At 44.8% G+C, this 20123-nt stretch overlaps 1 long non-coding RNA gene across 3 annotated transcripts in view; it reads left to right on the forward strand.

Annotated features, from left to right (window-relative positions):
* The first annotated feature begins 611 nt into the window (after positions 1-611).
* The window catches only part of LOC130276322 (uncharacterized), a 32334-nt gene continuing 12822 nt past the window's right edge, over positions 612-20123 (forward strand). For 2 of the 3 annotated variants that reach the window (XR_008845080.1, XR_008845082.1), the window contains exons 1-2: positions 9133-9740; positions 10449-10511. This is a non-coding gene — a long non-coding RNA (uncharacterized LOC130276322). Of the gene's footprint in view, positions 708-9132; positions 9741-10448; positions 10512-20123 lie in introns of those variants that run through there. The other variant, XR_008845081.1, reaches the window with a different exon arrangement.

Below are 20123 nucleotides of genomic sequence, written 5' to 3' on the forward strand. Positions count from 1 at the left end.
TGTGTTGGTGGTCAGTGACGTGCAGGCCTCAGTGCACAATGTTGTAAGCATATTGTAACTTGTCTGTGTCCACTGTGGGAGTGCCTTTAAGACAGTGGCTGTAGGTGTGACACCTGATACTGTATATGTGGGAGTGGCTACTGTAACCCCGCCCTCTTTGTTGTGTACACAAATAAACTGAACACTGACCTCCCCAGGGGATTCTTGCTATGCTGGAGGAAGGAATCAGTTGCTGGATCACTGACTGTCTGTCTGTGTTTAATCAACTATAGCGAATTTGTTATCCTGGCAGACACCACTGAGCCCGAATTATTACAAGTCTAGATTTTCTACAACAATAGATGATGGTCTTGCTTGGGGAGAGACCCCCTCTGTTTATTAAGAATTCCCTAATATTGCCTTTGATAATGTGTTATAAAGTAGACACCCCCTCAGTAGATGCTGGAGCTGTTCTCATGGTAACGCACATCAGGAAATTGGCTGGGCCTGGTGTTAACACTGCAGCAGGAAACACTCACATGAATCTTATCTGCTGTATATTTAATTTTCCAGTAAGTGATCTCCTGGCAGACGCTGCATTTCTCTAAAGCTGCTACTGAGATTAGTTACAAAGTTAATATCTCCATGTCTGCAAGGGAGTAAACTAAGGAAAACTACAGAAATTCATTGTGGATATGCAACTCTACAGGCTCTGCCCGCTTATCGAGGTAAATTAGCACTCTGCAGACTTAGTTACTTGTCATTTATTATCTGCCCTTACTATAACAGGTATCATCTCTCCATGCACACACTTCCTCTTAAACACAGTGTAAGACTCACCGCAGTCGACTGGAACTCAGGAGGTAGTAGATCCGCAATACCACGGTGATCTGGAGCAGGAGATGTAGTGGATCCGCTGGACCTGTGTGGCAGATGACGCGGGCCATGCCAGGGAGCAGAGTCTAAGGTGCCGCTGGATTTCACCATAGCCCGCCGCAAAACGGGATGGACTTGCTGCGGCAGGCGGCTACCCCTGGTACGGCTACCCCTGGCCTCGACCACAAAGGCGGCTGAGGTCAAGCGTGGCACAGAAGGAAATAGACTGGACATAGTCAGGCTAGCAAGAAGTCTGGGCAGGTGGCACAGTAGCATAGTCAGTAGAGTGGCAGAAGGTCAATAGGCAGGCGGCTAGGAACACGGTCAGGTCATGGAATGCAAGCTCTGGTACACGGCAAGGAACACGAAATACTGCTTTCTCTAAGGCGCTAAGGCAAACAAAGATCCGGCAAGGGTAATAGAGAGGAACTGGAACTTATAACAGATGTACAGGTGTCAAACTAATTACGGGCACACTGGCCCTTTAAATTTCAAAACTACGGGGCGAGCGCACCCTAGGAGGTGGGAGCACTTGTACCGGAGCTGAGGAACAGAGGCCGGGGACAGAGGTGAGTGACGGGCTGGGACTCGCATGCGGGCGCGTCCCGCGATGCAAATCCCAGCCCTGCCTTTGGCAGTCCTGGACGGGGAGGTGCGCTCACGGCAGGTATTGTACGGCCAGAGCGCAGTGTTCTCCTCGGGTTCCCAGGACCTCTCCTCAGGACCAAATCCCCTCCAATCGACCCCAAAAAAAATTCTGCCATGTACCATTTTAGAGGCCAGGATCTCTTTAACCCGAAAAATATCTGAGGAACCGGAGACAGAAGTGGGAGCAGAATCTTTTCTTTGAGAGTAATGGTTGATAACCAGAGGTTTGAGGAGAGATACATGAAAGGAGTTAGGAATGCGTAGAGAAGGGGGTAAACTGAGTTTGTAAGCAACTGGATTCATTTTTTGCATGACCTCGAACGGTCCTAGGAAACGAGTTCCTCATTTGTAACTTGGGATTTTGAACCGAATGTACTTAGAAGATAACCAAACTTTATCAACAGGAGAGAAGGATGGAGGAAGTGTTCTTTTTTTGTCTGCCTGGGTTTTCATGCTGGAGGAGGTTAGAGATAATTACTGCCGAGTCTGTCGCCAAATGGAAGAGAAATATTGGACAAGTTTGTCTACAGCTGGGACACTGGAAGAAACTGGAACTGGAACAGGAGACCGGGGGGATGATGACCAAAAACAATAAAAAACAGAGATGTCTTCGTGGAATCTTCAAGATTGTAGGAACATTCGGCCCAGGGAAGAAGATCAGCCCAGTCGTCCTGACGAGCTGAAACAAAATGACGTAAATAAGTCACCAAGATTTGATTTGCCCTCTCCACCTGGCCATTGGACTGGGGTAGTAGGCAGAGGAGAAATCCAAACTGATGCCAAGGCAGGAACAGAGAGCAAGCCAGAATTTGGACACAAACTGAACTCCGCGATCCGAGGCGATATTTTCTGGAAGACCATGAAGTCGGAAGATATGAAGTAAGAAGTTCCTTGCCAGTTGTGGAGCTGATGGGAGACCGGGAGTGGGATAAAATGAGCCATTTCAGAAAACCGATCAACCACCACCCAGATGACTGTGTTATTATGTGATGGCAGAAGATCGGTAATAAAATCCATAGCAATGGAGTCTCAGGAATGGGCAACGGCTGCAAGAGTCCTGCGGGTCTCAGTTGAGGGGTCTTGTCTCGAGCACAAGTGACACAGGAACGTACAAATTCAGAGACATTGTGTTCCAGACACGGCCACCAATAGTGCCGGGAGATTAGAAGAAGAGTCTTGCGTACTCCAGGATGGCCAGCCAATAAAGAAGAATGACCCCAGTTCAGGACTATGCGTCTCAATCTGACTGGTACAAAAGTTTTACCAGGAGGTACCTGTAGAAGATCGGCAGGAGCTGCTGAAATCAGACGATCAGGAGGGATAATATGTCTTGGTGTAGGATCCAAACCCACAACATCAGAAGATCTGGAGAGGGCATCAGCTCTGATATTCTTGTTAGCTGGACAGAAATTAATGAAAAAATGTAATCTGGAAAAGAACAATGACCACTTTGTCTGATAAGGGTTCAAACATTGAGAAGACTGAATGTACAGGAGATTCTTGTGGTCAGAATAGATACTGATCGGATGAGGAGATCCCTCCAACAAATGTCGCCACTCCTCTAAGGAGAGTTTTATAGCAAGTAGTTCACGATCTCCGATAGAGTCGTTCCTTTCCGCTGGCGAGAAGGTTTGAGAAAAGAATCCACAGGTTACAGTTTTACCCTTGGCGCTTTTCTGGATAAGAATGGCACCCGCTCCTACAGACGAAGCGTCAACTTCCAAGGCAAAAGGTTTTTCCGGATCAGGTCTTGATAGTACGGGAGCTGAAGCAAAGGCAGACTTTAGGCTGGAGAAAGCCCCTTCTGCCTCAGGAGGCCACAACTTAGGGTTAGAGTTCTTTCTGTTGAGAGCTACAATGGGATCTACCACAGAAGAGAAATGTGGGATGAACTGACGATTGGCAAATCCCAGGAAATGTTGAATAGCCCGAAGGCCGGTACGGCGAGGCCAATCCAAGACCGCAGAAAGTTTTACTGGGTCCTTTTGCAGACCTTGATGAGAGACAATATAACCAAGAAACGGGAGCCTGGATTTCTCAAAAAGGCATTTCTCCAGTTTGGCATAGAGATGATTCCTCCGGAGGCGTCGAAGGACCAGACGAACATGAGTACGATGCTCCTTCAAATTGGAAGAATAGATCAAGATGTCATCAAAATACACGACTACACAGGTATAGAGGTCGCGGAAGATATCATTGACAAATTCCTGAAAAACAGCTGGAGCATTACAAAGACCAAAAGGCATCACGAGATACTCAAAATGTCCATCTCGGGTATTAAAAGCTGTTTTCCATTCATCTCCCTCTCGAATTCGAATCAGATTAAAAGCTCCACGTAAATCCAGTTTGGAGAAGACTTTGGCCCCCTGAAGACAATCAAAAAGTTCAGTGATCAAAGGAAGAGGATAACGATTCTTGACTGTGATTTTGTTGAGAGAACCATCCTTCTTGCTCACAAAGAAGAACCCGGCTCCAGCAGGTGAAGAGGACTTTAGGATAAATCCTTTTTGGAGGTTCTCTTGGATGTATTTTTGCATGGCTTGAGTCTCCGGGACTGACAAAGGATAGATTCTACCACAAGGTGGCATAGTCCCAGGCAGTAAATCAATGGGGCAGTCGTAAGGGCAATGCGGAGGTAAGGTCTCGGCCTGTTTTTCGCAAAAGACATCAGAAAAATCTTGATAAGAGGAAGGCAGACCAGGCATAGGAGGAAAGGAAGAAACAATTTTAGGCTGGACCGGCACAAGACAAAGATTTTGACAGCACTGTCCCCAGCTGGTGATCTCACATTTCCAGTCAAGCTGCGGGGAATGGCGCTGGAGCCAAGGAAGACCAAGTAGTATCTGTGAAGTACAATGTTGGAGCACATAGAATTCAATCCTTTCCTTATGCAAGACTCCCACCTGCAAGAGAAGAGACTCTGTGCGGTAAAGCACTCGAGAGTCCAGATTTTGTCCAGTGACGGAAGAGATGAACAGAGGCTTGACAAGGCGACTTACTGGAAGACGATATTCATGCATGAGAGAGGCATCAATGAAGTATCCAACAGAGCCAGAGTCCAAAAATGCAGAAGCGAAGAAAGAAGTCTGAGCAGAAACGTGGACTTGAACAGAGATATTAAAACGAGGAGAGATGGTATTCACTACCAGGGATGCCTCTCCAACATATCCTAGGTGCGAACATTTTCCCGGACACTGAGGATGGGAAGAACAGTCTTTAAGAAAGTGCTCCGGACTAGCACAGTAAAGACACAAATTCTCACTGCGTCGTCGGGATCTTTCCTGCTGGGTGAGGCGAGTACGATCCACTTGCATAGCCTTTTCAGTAGGTTCACTTTCATTATGAAGCTCCTCCTGTCTTTCGGCAAAACACACATTAATAAGTGCGGCCAATTGGATCACACAGGTTATTAGGAGGATCTCTCGCAGCAAGAGCGTCCTTTATTCTACTGGAGAGTGCTTTTTTAAATGTAGCACATAAGGCCTCGTCGTTTCATGCCAATTCTGAAGCAAGGGTGCGAAACTGGACATCATAGTCTCCCACTGAGGTAGTCCCTTGTCTTAGGTTAAGAAGAGCCGTCTCGGCAGAGGAGGCACGTGCGAGTTCTTAAAAAATGCTACAGAATTCAGCTAAGAAGGCTATGAGGTTAGAGGTAATTGGATCACTACGATCCCAGAGAGGAGTAGCCCAGGCCAGGGCCTTTCCAGACAAGAGACTAACCACAAATGCCACCATAGCACTCTCTGTTGGAAACAGATCTGCCATGAGCTCCAGGTGCATGGAGCACTGGGTCCCAAAGCCTCTACACAGCTTAGGATCTCCGTCAAACTTTGTGGGAAGGGGAAGATGAAGCTTTGATCCAAAAGGAACTGAAGGAACAGGTGGAGAAGCTGGAGCAAGTTGCGAATGCTGTTGCCTGGTCAGAAGTAGCTGCACCATGGCGGACAGTTGATTTAATTGCTGTGCCTGATGGGCCAACTGTTGCGACTGACGGGCCACAACGGAAGGAAGATCGAATCCTCTGTCAGAGGTACATCAGCGGGGTCCATGGCCGGATCTTATTGTAAGACTCTCCACATTCGACTGGAACTCGGGAGGTAGCAGATCCGCAATACCACGGTGGTCTGGAGCAGGATATGTAGTGGATCCGCTGGACCTGTGTGGCAGATGACGCGGGCCATGCCAGGGAGCAGAGTCTAAGGTGCCCCTGGCACGACTTGACCACACAGGCAGCTGAGGTCAAGCGTGGCACAGAAGGAAATAGACTGGACGTAGTCAGGCTAGCAAGAGGTCTGGGCAGGCAGCACAGGAGCGTAGTCAGTAGGGTAGCAGAAGGTCAATAGGCAGGCGGCTAGGAACACGGTCAGGTCACAGAATGCAAGGTCTGGTACACGGCAAGGAACACGAAATACTGCTTTCTCTAAGGCGCTAAGGCAAACAAAGATCCAGCAAGGGCAATTGGGAGGAGCTGGAACGTATAACAGATGTACAGGTGTCAAACTTATTACGGCTGCACTGGCCCTTTAAATTTCAAAGCTCCGGCGCGCGCGCCCTAGGAGGTGGGGGCACGTGCGCCGGAGCTGAGGAACAGAGGCCGGGGACAGAGATGAGTGATGGGCTGGGACTCACATGTGGGCGCGTCTCACGATGCGAATCCCAGCCCCGCCGGCGGCAGTCCTGGATGGGGAGGTGCGCTCACTGCCGGTATGTCCAGCCGGAGCGCAGTGTATAACAAACCGCAGCTGATCTATGAAGTTGCCAGATTGTCATTTCTCCATGCTTTACACTGCATCTGATCAAAAGGAGACATGTCACTGAACTTCAGTCTCCAGTAGATAATCAGCAGTAGATAAGTTAAAGTCATATATTCTGATGCAGTAGCATCTACTGAATAAAATATATAGCAGGTAAATAACTTTTAATGGTCTAATTACACGTACAGTATTCTGTGCATATTTGATGTGCATGATTTGTGTTCAGTCATTTAGTTTACATTGAAATCTGCAGCTTTAAAACCTGTGCATCAAATATGCGCAGGATACTGTATGTGTGAATACACCCTAAGGGTATGTTCACACTACGGATATGTAGCTGAATCTCCGCTCATGGAATTCAGCGAGTGAAGATTCAGCCTGGCAGCCGGCGGCCGCGGTAGGACCGCACGGCACTGAGCCGTTACCATTGATGGCTATGCAGTGCTCCCGGACTTCCGCGCAAAGAATGAACATTTTCTTTCTTTGCGTGGAATAATTTCAGCGGTGGAATTGTCCGCCACTGAAATTCCGCAGTGTTAATGGGTCTCGCGGAAGATCCGTCCACACTGATGCTAGCGCTCACTGTGCGGAATTTCACTCGCGGAATTCCGTGGGAATTCCGCAGTGTGAACATACCCTAACTGTTTAGATCCTCTTAAAGATCTTGTGCTGTAACTGCAGAAACAAGCAGTGATAGGGGGTGTAAATGATGTAGACTTGAGCCAATTTGATCCGCCCCTAGGGGCACTTGCTGCTTATTTGCATATATGGTTGGCTACTAAGCAGAAGTTCCCACATCTAAAGATAGTTGGTTTTACATGGTGTAACGTATCACAGTTCTGACAGATTCCATATAGAAGTCCTCACATGAACCATCCTCAACACCTTCATGTACTGCACTGCTCTCACCTGGAGGCACTGATCACATAAGCAAGGGAACTGAATGGAGTACAACTATCTTATATGTTTCCCCTCCTGATTCTGCGACTTCACTCCATTCACTAAATTTACCAAGGGAGACACATCTTAAATGTCATTTTTCTTTATACAGATTTCCAAATCTCATGATTTCCAAAGGGTCATAGACTCAGAGGAGAAAATTCTGACTGACTGCACCTACCACTAAAGGATACATTACTACATACAGATTTTTTTTTCTATTGAGGGCTGTACAAATCAATATGCAGTGGGGTCCCCCTAATGGTGGCTGTCGTCAGACAGAATTTTATTTAAGGTCCCATGCACACAGCAATTATCTGCACTGATTTGGACACTGAATGCATCCCTATTGGAGAGCCAGAGATACAGTATTCGTGTATATTCGGCTCTCCTATAAACATACATGGAGGGGGCATATTGATCACCGCTTCGTGTGGGGGTTAACAATCTTCTTACACAGAGCAGAGATCACTCCGTGCACCAGGAGAGCTCAGCTCAGGCCTCAGCGGTTGGACCTTCCGTGATCAGACACTTATACCCTATCATTTGGATAGGGGATAAGTTGTCCTACACTGCAGTATTCCATTAAATCAGTGCCTGAAATTAGCACCTATTATGACGAATTTAAATGGGAAATTGTTTTTACTATGCACATGCCTCGGATTTTTCAGCATAGCAAATAAGACTTGTCACTTTTCTGAGAGTATCGGCACAGATTCCACTTAAAAAGTAATGCAGAATTCACTCGTGTTCATTTGGTGATGTTTTTGGTGAGCATGAAAATCTGCATCAAATGTCATGTAATCCACTATACATCAGTGTAGTTCACCCTCTTTATTTGCCCTGTGAACATTCCCTAACTCTATACAATAATGGGGCTATGACCCTTATAAAGGATATACAGTATTATGGAACTGGTTAACACAGATTGCATCAGTGGGCCTCAACATACTGTTCTGACTGGACAACCCAACTTTTATGAAAGTGACGTAACATAAGGCCCAGTAATGTAGAAGAATCTGACGATTTCATCCTGTTTGATTATGGTCCATGACTGTAATGTTATATATTTACAGTGTGACCCGTTGCGGTTTTCTGTCCGTTGAAGGACATGTTATCAGATGTCGCTGTGTTACAATCTTTACCCTTTAAAGACCTTCGGAGCTGTTAAATTTTAACCAAATATGTTGTCCCCTATCTCTCAATATCCAGAGTTATGTGCTAGGAGTGAGATGGTGCAAGAAATAAATCAGCAGCTGGGGTGGCGTTGTTGTAAAAACCTTTCTGCGCTCATCATTGAATTTGTCACTATTTACCCTAAGGGGCATTAGACAACCTCATGACTCATGACTCTTCACATATTGAGTGGTGCACAAAAAATGTTATTGCAAAAACATTCATGACTACACTGACTGCAGTGTACCGTATGAATCCAGTGTCTTTACTTGTCCCTTATTCTGCCGTCTTTAAGCCTTATCCCTCATATGTAGTGTATGTGCACCATATGTCCCAGTGTATATGGTAAACTTATACAAAGACCCCCATTAACTGTCAAAGGCCAAAAAAGCATTATATTGGCCTCTGCCGATGTGGTATACATCAGGAGTTTGAGTTCATTTTATGTATGGAATAGCATAGCAGACTGCGCTGTTCCATACAAAGGAAATATATACTGCACAGTACAAGGGTTTTTACAGTGAGGCTCTCTAGGTGATAGATACCATTGTATGGCATACATTAAAGACATCTAATAAATGTATATATAGTAAGATTTTTCAAAAAAATGGGTTTAATGGAAGTATGTAACACTGTGTGAAACAGCCTAAGATTTTTTGCAAGTTTATTGACACATATAGGAAGTATTGAAAAGTAGTGAAAAGGATGGAGATTACTTCTACAAACCTCAGCATGGCACATTATGATTGACAGGTGACCAATGTCTCATAATAGACACAAGTATAGAACGGAGTAAAACTTATAGTCAAACATTTTCATGTAGCCAAAGAAGGGTCGTGTGTCACGACTAGTTACAACTGTAGCAAAACCTCAGCTGTTAGAAATAGTAAAGCAGAGACACAAAGGGCCATTTATGTGGGTGTGGTTCGGGGGTGATGATTGGTGGTTGATGTCATTATATCCCCATACAATCCTGCATCATCATTATTTCTGGTAGGCTGACAGATGTAGTGGTGTTTAGTGCTGCTCATCCTTGCCTGCAGTTCCATCAGGCTGGCTCTCCTCATATACATCCCATTAACAGTGCATTTCACAATGTAAAGTATATATATCTCAGTGCCAAGTTTCCTGTAATGCAGTGAATGAGTAATGACTAAACAGGCGGATCCAGGAGTGGGGCGTAATGGTATTACTGCAGCTGAATGAAAAAGGAAAAAACTTTCATGTGCTCCCTACAGTTGTGGTTCATAAGCAGCTGACTGGTCTGGAGGTGGTTGCTCTGTTGTGTAGTCAGAGGACTAAACCTCCTCTGTCAGGTGAAGACCAGCAAACAGACTGGGAGGAGGACATGCAGAATCCACACCACAGGTGAGGGACCCATTTACTTTATTCACTGTTATCCCAAATATACAAAGCCTGTTGTGTAATACTGTCTGCTAAGCTCCTGTATGTAAACCTATGATGTGTAATACTCTGTATCTTATCTTATCATGTGTGTGATACTGTCTGCTGAGCCATATAGCTAAGCCTGTTATGTGGGATACGGTTGTGGCCCTGTACTTAAGACATACTATTATGTGTGATACCGTTTACTGTGCCAATGTATCTAATCTTATTGTGTGATACTGTTTCAGAAACCAATGTATGTTCCCATCATGTACAATTGCTCTATATATTTTCCAGATTCACATTATCTGATACATTAGTTATCTGGTGAGCTTCCTTGTAACATTTAGTTTTGGGGGGGGTGTCTCTGTGCTGCCCCTTTGTCCCCCAGCCTGTGTTCTCACCTGTGTTGCCCTTTGCTTGTTAAGTAAACATTCAGCAAATGAAAAGACATTAAACTGTTACAGGAAGCTGACAATGTGTATGCAGAAAACACACAGCAGTGGGGATCTGTATGAAGACAGCGCTCTGAGGTTTCTCGGCTGTAACTTTTATTTTTGACATCATTTGTGGTTTTCTGTCACTTTGTATCTCTGTGCCTCAGGATTCTGTAGTCAGTTCAGGGTCTTAAGTCACCACAGCCACATGCTTACTACTCTTTTTGTGGTCTGACCTGCTGGTGTTTTACAGGGTCTCTGGGACAGAAATGAGGAAAGAATGACAGCATGGGCCTCCATGTCTCCTGTCTAAAAGGTAAGAAATGGCGCAGCTCTTACAGCAGCCGATACATATGCAATTTATAGAAGCCACATCACCCTGATAGCTGTTTATGAAGACATTTTCCTGTGTTAATCCTTTCCTTAGGCTGCGGTCATTTGTGAGTACTTCATAACTGGTGATGGTGACAACACTGATGCACAAAGTGGTATCCTTATAGTGGGAAACACTACCATATTCACAGGATAGGAGATGTGTCTGAACATAGGAGGAATACTTGCTAAAACCCTCTGTGATCTTGATAAGGGCAACCCAACTGTAGAATGGAGTGACCGCTTGAGCATGCGCACTCCCGCTTCGTGCATATTCCCTCTGAAAGCCGATAGAGATAGGAGAGTACAACACTATAGCATGCTGGACATGTCAATCCATTACTACAGTAGAATCGGCTCCACTTTCTTTAAATTCTTTCTTCTTCCTGTGTCTGAGACAAGCGCTTGGTGCAGGACATGCCAGCCAGCGAGTCACTGACTTAGATGGGAAACCACTGCAGCCAGTGATTGGCTGAGGCGGCAGGCCCTGCACCAAGCACTCATCTTAGAAACAAGAAGAGAGAACATCGGGGGATTAAACAACTACATTAGCGTGGTCTACAGTGATAGGAGGTGCTCAACCCCAAGTGCAGTTGTGCACCTATGTTGGAGTGGAGGACCTGCACTTGTGGACCACAATATGGGTTCACTCCTGTGGTAGATGTAAACAATTAGATTAGCTAACCCTCAAAACTGATGTATAATTGAGACATTAGCCAGTATATCCTTATATGAAGGACATACCTGAGCCTGCACACCACGCCAAGGTTTCTCAAGTGGTGCGGGAGTGGTGCACTTGGGGTTGAGTGTCTCCTGCTATGACCACGTTAAAGTTTAATGTAAGCCGTCTTTGATGCTTAAAGCTGATGCTTAAAGCTTATACTAATGATAAAAGGGTGCATATTGTGTAGCATTAAGGTTTTACCTGTGAGGCCGGCAATATATGAACCAACCAGGGTGGGGCTTGTATCCTGTCTTCCCCCTCCCCCTGTATGTGTGTCTAGTCACACTGGAGGTAACCTGGGGAGCAGTCTACAAGTCGGACCTAAGGCTGCTGTAATTTGGCTCCTGGCTTTGCTCATCTGGCACAGGTAGGCTAGGGTCCGGCACCACTTGAGAAACCTTGGCGTGGTGTGCGGGCTCAGGTATGTCCTTCATATAAGGATATACTGGCTAATGTCTCATCGGTTTTGAGGGTTAGCTAATGTCATTGTTTACATCTACCACAGGAGTGAACCCATATTGTGGTCCACAAGTGCAGGTCCTCCACTCCAACTTAGGTGCACAACTGCACTTGGGGTTGAGCACCTCCTATCACTTTTGACCACGCTAATGTAGTTGTTTAATGTCTAAATTATGTAAAACGCATCCCCATACACATTTATCTGGTGTAGGATGCTATTGTGCATCCTCCATTGTATACATATTATGCTGGTGATCGCCCCTAGGCAAGGGACCACAAGTGCAGGACCTCCACCCCAGCGTAGGTGCACAACTGCACTTGGGGTTGAGTGTCTCCTGCTATGACCACGTTAAAGTTTAATGTAAGAACATTGGGGGACTAGACAAAGCTGAACAGGATCTGCAGGGGGCCAGGGGTTGGTAAGTACAGTTTTTTCTATTTTAATCTAACACAAGCAACATTTTATTTTAAAGAATTCTGGAATACCCTTTCATGTTAAACAGACAGAAAGCCACTCCTACAATGGATAATAATAAAAGATGTGATGTTTTGGTCCTTTATTTGATCCTTACTGAAACAATCATATTACAAATGTGCACGGAAACAGCTAGTACTAGCACTATGTAACAGCAGCAACTATTGCTGTAGTAAGCAGCAAGGGCTTACAGCACCCCTACAGCATTAGTTGATGCCATATAATAATGCTAACTATCTGCTTTTCTGCACAATTGCAGTCCAATTGTTATAGAAAGGTCCAAATAAAATAACACAACATCTCGTGTAAGGATTGTCTGCCACTTGTCAGGGTGTTTTTAAAGGGCATCTGCCACTGCACTTTTTGAGCCAAAGCCAGAAGCGTTTTCAAATGGAATAGGAAAATACAGAGAGGACTTATACTTCCCCTTCCTACTGGATTCACTTCTGGCTTTGGCGCAAAAAATCACATTGGTAGTTTAAAAAAAAAAAAAATGTATTAAAAAAAAAAAAAAACTACCAAGCGGAAACACAGCCTAGGTCTGTGGATTTTGGATGATACATTTTTTAGGCATTATGAGCGGAATTTATCATTGTATTTAGAGCTCTTTTTTGTGTATTTTTTTAACGCAAGAGTTTTTTTGCGCAAAATCTGATAGAATTCTTCATGGCCATGTCTACGGTTTACCATAGAGCACTTTCTACAGTAGAATCGAATTTATTAACTGTTTTTTTTTAATGCAAAAAAAATGCGCAAAAAAACACCACCTCGGAGGACACGTACCAAAGTGTCAGAAAGCATCTGAGAATGTGAAACTTGTGTTCCCCTTTGCATTTTTGAAACTTAATATAACAACTATTTTTAGGACTAGGACTACGGAAAGACTCTGCCCATTATGGGAGTTCTAGTCCAGGGGCTGAGGGTCCGATCACACTTTTACAGTTAATAAATGCGGATCGCAGTGGGTCTCAGCAGAATGACCCACTGCGATCTGTCCCTCAGCCCCTGTACTATAACTCCCATCATGGGACAGAGTCTGTCCATGATGGGAGTAGTTTTAGTACCGCAGCGCTGAGGGATGGCACTTGCACATCCCCCGGCTGCGGGACTTTTAGGACTACTACTCCCATCATGGACAGACTCCATCCATGATGGGGATTAAAGTCCAGGGGCTGAGGTGCAGATCACAGCAGGTCATTCTGCTGAGACCCACTGCAATCAGTATTTATTAACTGTAAAAGCTGGCGGCACATGTGGCTACACTACGCTCCCCGCCGGCTCCTGTATAATCCCCACCGCCGGAAAACGGGAGCTCTGATTGGTGAAAAGCTATTCACCAATCAGAGCTCCGGTCTCCCGGCGGCGGGGATTATGAATTATGACAGTGTATACAGTATTCTCTGTCTGGAACCCGGCGGGGAGAGCAGTGGAGCCGCATGTGCCACCGGCTTGTTAACTTAATAAATGCGGATCGCAGTGGGTCTCAGCAGAATGACCTGCTGCGATCTGCACCTTAGCGCCTGGACTATAACTCCCATCATGGATGGAGTCTGTCCATGATGGCAGTAGTAGTCCTAAAAGTCCCGCAGCTGGGGGATGTGCAAGTGCCATCCCTCAGCGCTGCAGTACTACAACTACTCCCATCATGGGACAGACTCTGTCCCATGATGGGAGTAGTAGTCCAAGGGCAGAGGGACAGATCGAAAGGGGGTCTCACTCCTGAGACCCCCTGCAAATTTTACTGCTCCACCCCCTAGTGATGACGTCATTAGGGGCGGAGCTACACTATCCAGTCCTGACTCCTGCTCCAGTCCTGACTCCAGCTGTTGCTTAACTACAGGCCTCATCATTGGAGGCTCCCTGTTTAGGAACACGCTGCATTATGTGCGCTGTCCCCAGGGGAGAGCGCAAAAAATGTACTAACCCATATTTCTTGTTGTTCTTTTCTTCTCATTTCAGATACGTGAATGCAGAGGACTACGTCAGATTCGGTGGACTGCGACTATGACCAGTGTTAACGAGGGCTTTGGGGGAGTGTTTTTTTTAAATAGAATTTTTTTTCAATGTGTCATGTTTTTTATAATGACATTTTCAGGCTTAGTAGTGGAAGCTGTCTTATAGACGAAATCCCTTACTAAGCCGGGGCTTAGCGTTAGCCCCAAAATCAGCTAGCGCTAACCCCCAATTATTACCCCGATACCCACCGCCACAGGGGTGCTGGGAAGAGCCGGTACCAACAGGTTGATCATCGCAATCCACTGAATCTGACGTAGTCATCCGCATTCACGTATCTAAAATGAGAAAAAAAAATAAAAAAGCTGGTGAGAAATTTATGTAAACTGGACTCTCACCCCTTTGTAAATATCATGTAAAGCAGACAATAGACGTGGACACGCCCACTTTTACAAAACTGACGTGAACAGTGTAAACCTCGGCACGATACTTTTTGCGCCAAAATTGTTTGTTTGTTTTTTGGTGCAAAATTCTTTGAGAATCTTCCCCTCTGTGTACTTTATAAAGACTTATGATGATGATAAAGACTTATGATGATGATGATAAAGACTTATGATGATGATTTTACTATGGTGCAGAGTTTTGTTCGGCACACACTGCTGCTCCAGCAGTTCTAGCTATGTGAGCAGTGTACTGTGGGAAAATGCACAGCTCTGTGAAGTGTGCAGTAGAGAAGGAGTGCACGGTAGAGCAAGGGGGACGTTTCTATATTTGCACAAAATTAATCAAAGGAGTGCACAACTTTTGTAAATCTTGAGCAGGAGTGTAAATTAGACAAGCAGTGTAAAGGGGTAGATCTGTGTCTACAATAGACACCTAATGATATATCTCCCACTATGCCTTTAAATATAGATGTTCTTTTATTAGTCAGTCCTAATATTGATGTTAAGACAGGGCTACATTTAAAAAGGGGTACTCCACTGGGAAAAACACATTTTGTAAATCAACTTGTGCCAGAAAGTTAAACAGATTTGTAAATTAGTTCTATTAAAAAAATCTTAATCCTTCGAGTACTTATTAGCTGCTACTACAGAGGAAGTTATTTTCTTTTTGAATTTCCTTTCTGCCGGACCACAGTGTTCTCTGCCGATTCCTCTGTCCATTTTAGGAACTGTCCAGAGTAGGAGCAAATCCCAATAGAAAACCCATCCTGCTCTGGACAGTTCCTAAAATGGACAGTGGTGTCAGCAGAGAGCATTGTGGTCAGGCAGAAAGGAAATTCAAAAAGAAAAGAAATTCCTCTGAATCATAACAGCAGCTGATAAGTACTGGAAGGATTAAGATTATTTATTATCAAATCTGTAAAACTTTCTGGCACCAGTTGATTTGATTTAAAGCATAACTGTCATGAACTCCAGGCTATATAACCAACACACAGCCTTTGTACTGTGTGCAGATGGTGTGTACAGCACCATTTTTACCTTATTTCTTCTGGATTTTATCACCCTAAAAATGCTTTTGATTGCAGCCACCCACACTCGGATAGGCGTGGAGCGAGGTACGCTATGCCCCGCCGCCACGCCCACCCCTGTACGTTAGCACTGGGACCGCTGTGTGATTGACACACAGGTCCCAGTGCATGCGCCCCTCAGCTCAGCTAACAAGCGCTGCGGCGTATGGTATCCAGGTAAGCACTCACTTCCACCGCCTGCCTCCTCAGTGCGCCTGTGCAGTGCTAGAGGTAGACAGCGCAGGTCCTCTCTGTCTCTAGTAATGGGGACTTTCCTGCGTGCGTTTGCAGGAGAGAAGAAAGAAGAAGCAAGAGGATAGCAGGCACGGAGTACAGTACATAAATTATAAAAGGTGCACATCTGAATAAACTTGTTTTTGGCTCGCACATTAGCTGAGCTGAAAGGCATATGCGCTGGGACCTGTGTGTCAATCACACAGCGGTCCCAGCGCTGAACTATGGGGAGGTGGGTGTGGTGGCAGGGCATAGCGTACCTCGCGCCACACCTATCCGAATGTGTGTAGCTGCGATCAAAAGCATTTTGTGGGTTGAGAAAAGCCGGCAGAAATAAGGTAAAAACGGTGCTATACACACCATCTACACACAGTACAAAGGCTGTGTGTAGGTTAAATAGCCTGGAGTTCATGACAGTTGCACTTTAAAAAAAAAAAAAAATGTTTTCCAGTGGAGTACCTGTCAGGCCCAAGGCCTGATTATTAAAATCCTATATGTGTATTATAATTGTAACTGTGTAATGTCTTATCCAAGACATAGGTGAGAGGTCATTCAGACTGTGTTTTGTGTATTTGTGCATTTTATTGGGGGTCTGGCTGTTTGTTTACATCTCCTTTAAAGTCATGCACTCTGGTCCCATCATATAATCAAAACAGATAAGGGGTCAGGAAGAGAAATGCCCCACCTGGTGGGATCAGAGGGGAGGGGGGAATGGAGTTTCCCTCTAAAGAAAGCAGATATGATATTTAAACAATGCTAGACTAAAAGTTGGTTGTTAAAAGCTGGGCCACAAGCTGACAAGACCATCCTAAGAACAGCTCTCACATGGACTGCTATATCATCATGCTGTAAGAACTTCATCTTTTGTTTTCTGAACTTGCCTTGCTAAACTCTTATACATTTTTGTAACTATTTTTATATAGTCAGCACTGTGATACCTTTTATCAGATTAAATGTTTAACCCTTTAAGGACCCAGCCAATTTTCACTGTAGGACCCGGCCCTTTTTTGCACATCTGACCACTGTCACTTTAAGCATTAATAACTCTGGAATGCTTTTACCTTTCATTCTGATTCAGAGATTGTTTTTTCATGACATATTCTACTTTACGTTAGTGGTAAAATTTTGTCGATACTTGCATCGTTTCTTGGTGAAAAATTCCCAAATTTGATGAAAAAATTGAAAATTTTGCATTTTTTTTTTACTTTGAAGCTCTCTGCTTATAAGGAAAATTAATATTTCAAATAAATTATATATTGATTCACATATACAACATGTCTACTTTATGATTGCATCATAACGTTGACATGTTTTTACTTTTGGAAGACACCAGAGGGCTTCAAAGTTCAGCAGCAATTTTCAAATTTTTCACAAAATTTTCAAAATCAAATCCACTTCAAAACGGAACTGGTCCCTGAAAAATTTTGAAGGGCCTTCTTATTAGAAATACCCCAAAAATGACCCCATTATAAAAACTGCACCCCCCAAAGTATTCAAAATGACATTCAAAAGGTTTGTTATCCCTTTAGGTGTTTCACAGGAATAGCAGCAAATTGAAGGAGAAAATTCAAAATCTTCATTTTTTACACGGCATGTTCTTGTAGACCCAGTTTTTGAATTTTTACAAGGGGTAAAAGGAGAGAAATCTTCCTAAAATGTGTAGCCCAATTTCTCTCGAGTAAGGAAATACCTCATATGTGTATGTCAAGTGTACGGCGGGCACAGTAGAGGGCTCAGAAGGGAAGGAGCGACAATGGGATTTTGAAGAGTGAGTTTTTCTGAAATGGTTTTTGTGGGGCATGTCGCATTTAGGAAGCCCCTATGGTGCCAGAACAGCAAAAAAAAAAAAACCACATGGAAACTACACCCCTCAAGGAACACATCAAGGGGTACAGTGAGCCTTAAAACCTCACAGGTGTTTGACCACTTTTTGCTAAAGTCGGATGTGTAAATGAAAAAAAAAAATTTTTTTTCACTAAATTGCTGGGTTTCCCCCACATTGTATATTTTTACAAGGGGTAATAGGAGAAAATGACCCGCAAAATTTGTAACCCCATTTCTTCTGAATATGGAAATACCCAATGTGTGGACATCAAGTGATCTGCTGGCGCACTACAATGCTCAGAAGAGGACGAGCGCCATTGAGCTTTTGAAGACAGAATTTGGTTGGAATAGAAGTCGGGGGCCATGCGCGTTTACAAAGCCCCCCCCCCCCCCCGTGGTGCCAGAACAGCGGACCCCCCCCCACGTGACCCCATTTTGGAAACTACACCACCCACAGAAATTAATAAGGGGTGCAGTGAGTATTTACACCCCACTGGCGTTTGACAGATTTTTGGAACAGTGGTCCGTGAAAATTTGCACAGCCCACTGTTCCAAAGATCTGTCAGACACCTGTGGGGCGTAAATGCTCACTGTACCCCTTATTACATTAGGTGAGGGGTGTAGTTTCCAAAATTGGGTGATATGTGGGGGGTTCCATTGTTCTGGCTCTATGGGGGCTTTGTAAACACACGTAGCCTTCAATTCCGGACAAATTTTATCTTCAAAATCCCAATGGTGCTCCTTCTCTTCTGAGCATTGTAGTTCGCCTGCCGAGCACTTTACATCCACATATGGGGTATGCTCTTACTCAGAAAAAATGGGGTTACACATTTTGAGGGGCTTTTTTCCTATGTTTCCTTGTGAAAATGAAAAATTTTGGGTAACACCAGCATTTTTGTGAAATGTTTTTTTTTTCATTTTTCCATCCAAATTCGTCAAACACCTGTGGGGTGTAAAGGCTCACTATACCCCTTTTTACTTTGTGTGAGGGGTGTAGTTTCCAAAATGGGATCACATGTGGGTATTTATTTTTTTGCGTTTATGTCAGAACCGCTGTAAAATCAGCCACCCCTGTGCAAATCACCAATGTAGGCCTCAAATGTACAGGAGAAATTGCGTTACAAATTTTGGGGGGGCTTTTTTTCCTTTTAACACTTGTGAAAATAAAAAGTAAAGGACAACACCAGCATGTTAGTGGAAAATTTTAATTTTATTTACACTGACAGGCTGGTGTAGCCCCCAACTTTTCCTTTTCATAAGGGGTAAAAGGAGAAAAAGCCCCCCAAAATTTGTAACGCAATTTCTCCCGATTACGGAGATACCCCATATGTGGCCCTAAACTGTTTCCTTGAAATACGACAGGGCTCTGAAGTGAGAGAACGCCATGTGCATTTGAGGACTAAATTAGGGATTGCATAGGGGTGGACATAGGGGTATTCTACGCCAGTGATTCCCAAACAGGGTGTCACCAGCTGTTGCTAAACTCCCAGCATGCCTGGACAGTCAGTGGCTGTCCGGAAATGCTGGGAGTTGTTGTTTTGCAACAGCTGGAGGCTCCGTTTTGGAAACACTGCCGTACAATACATTTTTCATTTTTATTGGGGGGACAGTGTAAGGGGGTGTATGTGTAGTGTTTTACCCTTTATTATGTGTTAGTGTAGTGTTTTTAGGGTACAGTCACACTGGCGGGTTACAGTGAGCTTCCCGCTAGAAATTTGCGCTGCGGCGAAAAGTTTGCCGCAGCTCATACTTGAAGCAGGAAACTTACTGTAAACCCGCCCGTGTGAATGTACCCTGTACGTTCACATGGGGGGGGGCAAACCTCCAGCTGTTTCAAAACTACAACTCCCAGCATGTACTGACAGACCGTGCATGCTGGGAGTTGTAGTTTTGCAACAGCTGGAGGCACACTGGTTGGAAAACCTTCAGTTAGGTTCTGTTACCTAACTCAGAATTTTCCAACCAGTGTGCCTATAGCTGTTGCAAAACTACAACTCCCAGCATGTACTGATCGCCGAAGGGCATGCTGGGAGATCTAGTTATGCAACAGCTGGAGGGATCGCAAATACAACTCCCAGCATGCAGAGACAGCTGTTTCGGCATGCTGGGATTTGCATTTTTGCAACATCTGGAGGGCTACAGATAGAGACTACTGCACTGTGATCTCCAAACTGTGGACCTCCAGATGTTGCAAAACTACAAATTCCAGCATGCACAGACAGCAAACAGCTATGTGGGCATGCTGGGAGTTGTAGTTTTGCAACATCTGGAGGGCTACAGTCTCAGACTGTAGCCCTCTAGATGTTGCTAGGCAACTTACCGGCTTCCGTCGGATCCAGGCAGCCGTCCTCTTCTGCTGCACGACATCGCCGCCCGC

Source organism: Hyla sarda, chromosome 6 (assembly GCF_029499605.1).
Source record: "Hyla sarda isolate aHylSar1 chromosome 6, aHylSar1.hap1, whole genome shotgun sequence".
NCBI lineage: Eukaryota > Metazoa > Chordata > Amphibia > Anura > Hylidae > Hyla > Hyla sarda.